This window comes from Benincasa hispida, chromosome 7 (assembly GCF_027475165.1).
Source record: "Benincasa hispida cultivar pf3 chromosome 7, pf3_genome.v1.1, whole genome shotgun sequence".
Lineage (NCBI taxonomy): Eukaryota > Viridiplantae > Streptophyta > Magnoliopsida > Cucurbitales > Cucurbitaceae > Benincasa > Benincasa hispida.
The window spans coordinates 41,603,718-41,612,194 of NC_143484.1; the positions used below are offsets into that span (position 1 = coordinate 41,603,718).

Here is an 8,477-nt window from a genome sequence, read left to right on the forward strand (position 1 = left end):
TTTTTAGATTTGAAAGAGGACTTAGTCTGCTTATCCATTTGACAAGCATCACAAATTTTATCTTTTTCAAATTTAAATTTGGGAAGACCTCTAACCAAAGAATTCTTAGAAATATTTGAAATTAAGTGCATGCTAGCATGTCCTAGTCTTCTATGCCATAACCAAGAATCATTATGCAAAGCTGATAAACATTTATCATTAATAGGACAATCATTCAAATCAATAGTATAAACATTTTCATCTCTATTTCCAACAAATATAACTTTTCTATCACTAGCATTTTCAATGATGCAATTCTTTTTATCAAACACAACTCTAAAGCCTTTATCACACAATTGACTAATACTAAGTAAATCATGCTTCAAACCATCAACCAAAAGAACATTTTCAATTAAAATAGAAGATTCATTACCTATACTATCTTTACCAATTATTTTACCTTTCTTGTTGTCACCAAAGGTTACAAGACCTCCATCCCTTTTGGCGAGAGAGACAAACTTGGATGGGTCTCCCGTCATGTGCCTTGAGCAACCACTATCCAAGTACCACTTGTTTTTCTTAGAGGCTTTCAAACAAACCTACAAACACAAATGTTCAAGTTTGATTCTTTGGTACCCACACTTGTTTGGGTCCTAGATTATTAGCATTGACAAACTTAGGAATTCATTTCATTTTTGCATAGACATTTAAGGCATTGGATTTAGACAAGTAACAAGAATAAGTTGTATGTCCAAACTTGCCACATAAGAAACAAACAACATTATGCAAAGATTTATCTCTTATAACAAATTTATGTACTCTATTTTTCTTGGAGAAATTATTCCTTAGAGTATTGTGAAACTTTGCCCTTTGAGAAAAATTTCTTCTTGGAGAAGTAGTATGAGCATATTTCAATTTAAAACACTTAGGTCTAATATGGTCTTCAACACCACAATAATGACATATAGGCACAAAGATTTAACATGCTTAGACACAACCTTAGGCATATTAAGCTTAGACATATTATGAGATGCTTTAACAAAGATAGTTTTAGAACTTGAAGGAATAGAACATTCATCAATATAGCCTAAACTTCTTTTATCACCAAAAGGCTTGCCTACTTCAATTATCTTGTCTAATCTTTGAGCACCTATTGTCAACTTTTTAATAGTTTCGTTAGCCTTATCAAGTTCTTGCAAAAGTGCTAAATTCCTTTTCTTTGAGTAATTTAATCAAATTATCTTTTTCACAACTATCATGCTCAAGAAATTTAACTTTGTCAAGCAAGACATTTTTCTCATCACAATCAAAAGCAAGATTGTCACAAGAGATATTCATTTCATCAATATGCATAGCATCATGCTCATTCTCTTTTAAGCAAGCAATTTATTCAAGTAAATACTTATTTTTACTAGATAAAACATTGTATTTCTTTTTAAACACAACATACTTAGAACCAAGTTTTTCTAAATCATTTTGCATATTTTCAAAAGCTTCAAACAATTCATTATAAGAAAGAGGTTCTAGAGTTACCTCATCATTTTGTTCATCTTCTTTGTCACTATAAGCCATGAAGCAAAAATTGGCCACTTCTTCATTATCACTCCCACTTTCGCTTTCATCGCTATCATCCTAATTAGCTTTCATTGCTTTCTTCTTAGATTTCTTAGATGATTTGAGAAAAGGATAATCGGTTCTAATATGACCCAGCTTCTTGCATTCATAGCATATTACCTCATCCTTTTTGCTCTTTTCACCTTTTGACTTTTTTGGTTGGAGAGATGCTTCTTGAATTGCTTCTTTCTCTTGATGAAGTTCTTATACTTACGTGAAAGATAGGCAACATCATCTTCATCAAGGTCATCTTCATCTTGGGAGTCAACTTCTAAAGAGATGGTCTTTAAAGCTATACTCTTTTCTTTCTTTTTCTTCTCATCCTCCATGTTTTTCTTGATCTTTATCTCATGCGTCAACAACGAGCCCATGAGTTCATCAATGGATAGAGATTTGAGATCCTTTGCCTCTTAAATGGCGGTGACTTTAGACTCCCATTGTTTAGGCAAAGACCACAATAGCTTCTTTATCTTCTCAAGATTTGAGTACTTTTTCCCAAGTCCTTCCAAAGCATTGACAATGTTAGTAAATCTAATAAACATATCGAAAATAGCTTCATTTTCATCAATTTTAAACATTTCATATTGATGAACTAGCATATTGACATCTTTGTTTCTTTTACTTGACTAGTTCCTTCATGAAGAATTTCTAATTTATCCCATATCTCTTTAGCGGTTTTGCAAATAGACACTCTATTATACTCAACTTCATTCAAAGCACAAAATAAACAATTAATAGCTTTGGCATTTAAAGAACATGTTTTCTTTTCATTTATTGACCATTCTTCCTTAGGTTTTATAGTGCTAACACCATCAACATCTTTTGTTGGAATTTTAAAACCTTCATCAACAATATCCCATAAATCATAATCAATAAAAAGCAAGAAAAATCTCATTCTATTTTTCCAATAACTATAATTAGTACCATTAAAGAAAGAAGACTTTGTAATAGATTGACTATCGATAAAAGGAATAAAACCTAAAGTTGACATAGCTCAAAAACAATTAAGTTTATCAACAAATAAATATTTCAAGAAGAGCAACCCACTATGATACCAATTGTTGGATCAACATGGAAACCCTAGAGGGGGTGAATAAGGTTTAATTAAACTTTTTTTTTTCTAAATTAACCCAATTAAACTAATTAATACACTTTTTATAAATAATAAGAAAAATTCAATTTGTGCAATAAATAAGATGAAAAATAGTGTGATAATTTAATTCTATCAAATTTTAGCAAATAAATAAGAACAAACTAAAACATACAATAAATTGCTTAAATTAATTGCAAAAATAAAAAGGAAAGAGTTAGAGAAGAAGACACCGTAATTTTTATAGTGGTTCGGTCAAACTCGACCTACTCCACTCTCCAAGCGCCTCTTGGGAATTTGAATAAAATCTTTCCGACTCTTTCCACGGATTAGAGCCCAACCATTATACCACCGCTCTTTTTACGGGTTCAAGAGCAAACCCGATCCTTTCCACGGTTTAGGATCAAATTGTTACAAATGTTGGAATTTTTGAAGAACACAATACAACTCTCACTAGAGTGAATTTACAAGTTTAAGCACTCAACAAATTTATCCCCACAATACAATAACACTCTCTCAAGAATAAGATGAAAAGAAAAAAAAATTGGGAGCTTAGAGAGAGCAACAATGGAAGCTTTTGAGTTTTGGAGGATTATGAAATGTAAAATTTATTCGTACAAAATTTGGAGAAGAAGATGATTTATATAGAGATGGAAAGGAAAAAAATTAAATTTAAATTGGACCATTAGATTTGGAAAAGAAAAATCAATGGTGGAGATTTTAAACTAAACTAGTCATTAGATACAAACAAAATATAATATTAAATTTTTTTTTCTTTTGAAATCCATTTTCTTTTTAAAATTAATCCAAAAAATAAAAAACATACCATGTGTCAAAAACTAGCCATTAGACACAAACATAAAATAATATTAAATTTATTTTTCTTTTAATTCATTTTCTTTTTAAATTCATTCTTTTTAAAGTCAATCCAAAAATAAAAAACATACCATGTGTAAAAAACTAGCCGTTAGACATTAAAATAATATTAAATCTATTTTTCTTTTAAATTTCTTTTAAATTTCATTTTTTAGATCAATCAAAAAATAAAAAGTCCATCATATGTTAAATCTCTTCATGATCCACCATTTAACTAATATGCTGTCACATGTCTACATGCAAATGATATGGTTATGCCACATCATCCACCACGATATTTTCTCTATAGACTTGTTTTGGTCATATCGTCTTCGTTGGTGAAGCAGATAAGAACTTCATTGACTTTCTTTTCAATCTACTTTCTCTCCCACTTGGGACTGCCATCAAGTTCTTCAGAAACCAATCCATATTAGAGAGCTTGAAAAATGTGTACGACAGTATACAAACCTTGAGCGATACATATTTGCAGCCTGGCCAAAATAAAGACGCACTTATGAACCATAAAGCCTCAATTTGTTGTTCAACGACGACCATGCTTTTGCCTGACATTGTTATTGATTCAACTACTGCCACATCTTATTTATGCCCCAATTCGAACAAGTATTTTAAGTGTCAGCACTCGGTTTCTGATGGTCCCGACGCGGTTTGTCCCATTTGTAATGGCTATATGAACCAAGTGGGTAACTATGTGAAGCCACCAAGTAGTAATGGAGAAGATGGTTTTGGGTTTGTAAAGGATGTGGTGAGTTATGTGGTGATGGATGATTTGAGTGTCAAACCAATGTCCACCATTTCAAGCATTACCCTCTTGAACAAGTTTAATATCAAAGATGTAGGTGCTTTGGAGGAGAAACACATCACTTTTGAATGTCAATGAGGTATCATACTCCATCTATATATTGTCGTGCCAATCATCTTTTAAAATTAGGGTGAGACTCATTAACGTGAGATGATTTTTATGAAAATCAAATTTTAATGTTAACGAAGGGAATATTGTATTATGAGAGTATTAGAAATTTTACCTGCTACTGGAAATCAAATAGCTATCGAATGATGTATATTTTAATTAATTATGCTCACGATTTGTTGTGCTTATTTTTTAATGTAGGGAGTGAAATTGTTAAAGGCTTCTCTACAGTCCAATACTGTTCTCACCGATGTCTTTCTCGGAAGGATTCTAAATACTCCAAAAACTGTTTCGAAAGGGAAGAAGCCTACTCCAAAAGTTAATGGAAAAGGGAAGAAGACGAAGTGTAGGAAATTATCGTCCCAATTATTGTTTTTCTTTTTTTTGGTTTTTGAGTATCAATTAACAAAACTTTTATGTTAAGATCAATCGAATCAATTTATATGTGTTTTAACAAAAATATATATTTAGTTTTTTTTTTTTGTTTGGGCGAAGGTATAGATATTTTGTTGCAGCTTAGACAATATCTAGTTTTGCCATCATTATTTGTTACGTGACAAATTCATTTTACTTTTTATTAAGAAAAATGTTTTTGATTTTTTTTTTTTTTTTTTTTTTTTTTTTGATTAGAATGAGATACAAACACATGCATGCAAACATTGCTCTTGTTAATTGAAGGGTTGAACCATTGTGCTCCATACCTTTTATTCATTTACACATTTACTTTGTTTGAGATTGTTTTCTTTATTAAAAGTGTTGATATAATTAAATTTAACATAATTCATCACCTTGAAGGTTCATTTGGGTTTTATGAGCTTGGATATTGTCTTAATTGATCCAATGTCTAATCTTCAATATATGCCCTCTTAAGACGATATCTTGTTGAGTTCACCATTTTTGTATTGATTTTTTTTATTGAATATTTGATTAGGCTTTATGAGCTCTAATATTATATTAGATAACAAGAGGTTTTATCTTAAAATTAATTGGAAATGAGAGAAGTAAGTCATTTATCTTATAATCATTGTGACATGCCTTAATTTTTCAATCATTGTGACGTGCCTTAATTTTTTCAATGGGGAGTCTTCAACATTGATCTAATTAAATTTATGAAAAATTGCAAAAATCACTCTTGAAGTATGGTTGTGGTTATAATTATACCTAACTTTTCATCATAAAAATTGGGTCTCTAAATTTCTACAAGTGTTAATTTTTTTTTTTTTTTTTTTTTTTTTGAAAAAGATACGAATTGGATCAGTAGGTGCATCAGAACATCTCTATTAGATGGACACCTTCCTAACACCCTCATGATCTCCCATATATATATACATATATATATCCAACAAAGCACAAAGAGATACAAAAGAGTTCAAATAGGGCTAGAGATAAGCCCAAACAATGAATTAAAAGTTACAAAAAGTACTAAGGTTTAGAGTGATCATGGAAGGGTTATAGTCCTTGAAAGAACTATTTTTATAAGTCCAATAACTAGTAAGAGAGCAAATATCCTCCCAAAGTTAAGTATAGCTTTTGTTGTTTATTATTTCTTTCGATCTAAATTGTCCATAAGATGGCAGCCCCCATGTTGAAAATATTAGTTTTTTTTGTTGATGTTTGGCTTGACTGAACAAAGGTCTTTGAGCAATTCATTGATAAAATTGCCTCTATTTTTCCATCCCACCATATTGGACATTGTATCCCAGAATCTCTTAGCCCATTTGCAATGGACAAAAGGATGGTTTATACTTCCACCTCGATTGTTACAGAGAGGACACCAATTTGGATTGAGCACATGATTTGAGAGCTTCTTTTGGAAGATGTCCAGAGTATTGGTGCTACTCTGATGAGATAAAGTCTATAGGAAGAACTTGCATTTTTTTTGGAATTTTAGCTTTCCATAAATTTTCATATAGCTAGGCTTCAAGTGTAGAGTTATCCCTATTTGTTTGATTGTATAAAGCAGTCTTAATAGATGAAGTTTTAAACGCCCCATTCTTGTTAAGTTTCCAGATGAGTACGTCCGAACCACCATTAATTTGTAGTTTTGTCAGATAGATCTTTACTCTATTCCATTGTTCAGTTTCTCTATAACGTACGGGTCTTCTTGATTGTATGTCCCAATCCATGGCTTCACTATTCCATGCCTCTTTTATAGTGCTAGTAGTAATTTTTGAGAGGGTGAAGAGTCTCGAGAAATTTTCTATCGAAGGACTTAATTCAATCTAGTAACCTCTCCAAAAAGAAATCTTCTCCCCATTGTTAATCTTCCATTTGATGTTTGTATTGAACCAACTTAGGCCCTTTATAATGGATCTTCATGGGGATTTCAAGCTACTGTATCTATTGTTGGTTAGAATTTCTCCAATATTTGTTTGATCATATTTGGCAAGGATGAGCCTTTTCCAAAGAGGAGAGTCTTCCGCATAAAAATGTCATAACCATTTGCATAAAAGAGAAAAGCTTGTTCTTCCCTCCTTTATATTTTGTATTTATGATTATAGACCATCTAACAAGGTGAGAGCTATAGCCAACATGTTTATCCTTCCAAAGGAAATAGATTTGTTCTTTTCAATGTTCTTGCAAACAAATTTGGGAGTTTTGAAGACAGAAAGCATGTATGTTTGTAGGCTGACAAGTGTGGATTTTATGCGAGTGAGTTCTCCACCTTTAGATAAATATGAATATTGCCAGTTTATGAGTTTATATGAATTTTCTCAGTGATCTTTTCTCAAAAAAGAAGTAGAATGAGGCTTGCCACCTGGGGTGGGGAGGGAGTGCCAAGATAAGTGATAGGAAGAAGTGATTTTACATACCCCAACGATGAGTAACTTCCTCAGCTCGGTCACTATGAACATTTATACCAGATAAAGTTGATTTGCCCAAGTTATTGTTTAGACTAGAGGCGAGTTCAAAGGATTTAATGATATTTTTGATGTTTTCTAAGTATACGTCGCTATTTTCCACAAAAATAAGGATGTCATCTGCAAATAAAATGTGAATGATATGGCAGTCTGTAGAGAAATGAACACCTTTAATTTGCCATTTCTTTTCTAGTTAATGAAACAATCTACTAAGATAATCCATTGTAAGAACAAAAATGAAAGGAGAAAGAGAGTCACCTTGTCTAATGTCTCTATTTGGTTTAATATGCCCTCGAGGTTTCCTGTTGATAAAGATAGAGTATTGAACATTGGAAATACAAGCTTTTATCCAATTTCTCTGTTTGGTAGGGAAATTCTTCTTGTTAAGCATATATTCAATGAACTTTCAACTAAGTCTATCAAAAGCTTTTTTGATATCAAGCTTGATAACAAAATCTTTGGTCTTCTTAATTCTCCAATAGTCAATAGTTTCATTTACCATTAAGATTGCATCAGTGATTTATCTTTCTTGAACAAAAGCCAATTGGATTTTGAATATGGTGCATGGAAGAGCTCGCTTTAACCTAGCAGCTAAAGTTTTAGAAATGATTTTGTAAAGAGAAGTGGTAAGGCTTATAGGCATATAGTCAATTGGTATAATACATCTGTCTTTTTGGCAATTGCCATGTAAGTGTCATTAACACAGTTATTCATTTTACTATTTTGGGAAAAATCTTGGAATACTTCCAATATGTTTGATTTTAAAATGTTCCAAGATTTTTTAAAAGCTCCATAGTGAAACCATCCGGCCTAAGGGCTTTGTTATTGTCAATGAAAAAACGGCAGAGTGAATTTCCTACTCAGTGAAGGGGGAACATAAACTCTCTTGAAGAGCTAGGCTAATGGGCTATCAGTTCAAGTTGTTAATCCATCAAAGCTCTTTACCAGTTTCAGTGTAGATATCTTCGAAATTGAAGTAAATAAGCTCAAACATTCAATATATTCAACAGTTGTTCGCATTTCTTTAACTTTTACAGTTTGGTTATTGCAACTACTTGTATCAGAAAAATAGTATAAATATTCATCATTTACAAATTAATAACATACAACATACAAAGCTTCAAGAAAGCTTGAAATTTGTAAAAGAAAA

At 31.5% G+C, this 8,477-nt stretch overlaps 1 pseudogene across 1 annotated transcript; it reads left to right on the plus strand.

Annotated features, from left to right (window-relative positions):
• The first annotated feature begins 3,913 nt into the window (after positions 1–3,913).
• Positions 3,914–5,011, plus strand: LOC150035171 (uncharacterized; annotated as a pseudogene). The gene is made up of 2 exons (XR_016530850.1): positions 3,914–4,437; positions 4,668–5,011. The product of XR_016530850.1 is annotated as an uncharacterized LOC150035171 (transcript).
• Positions 5,012–8,477: the final 3,466 nt, after the last annotated feature.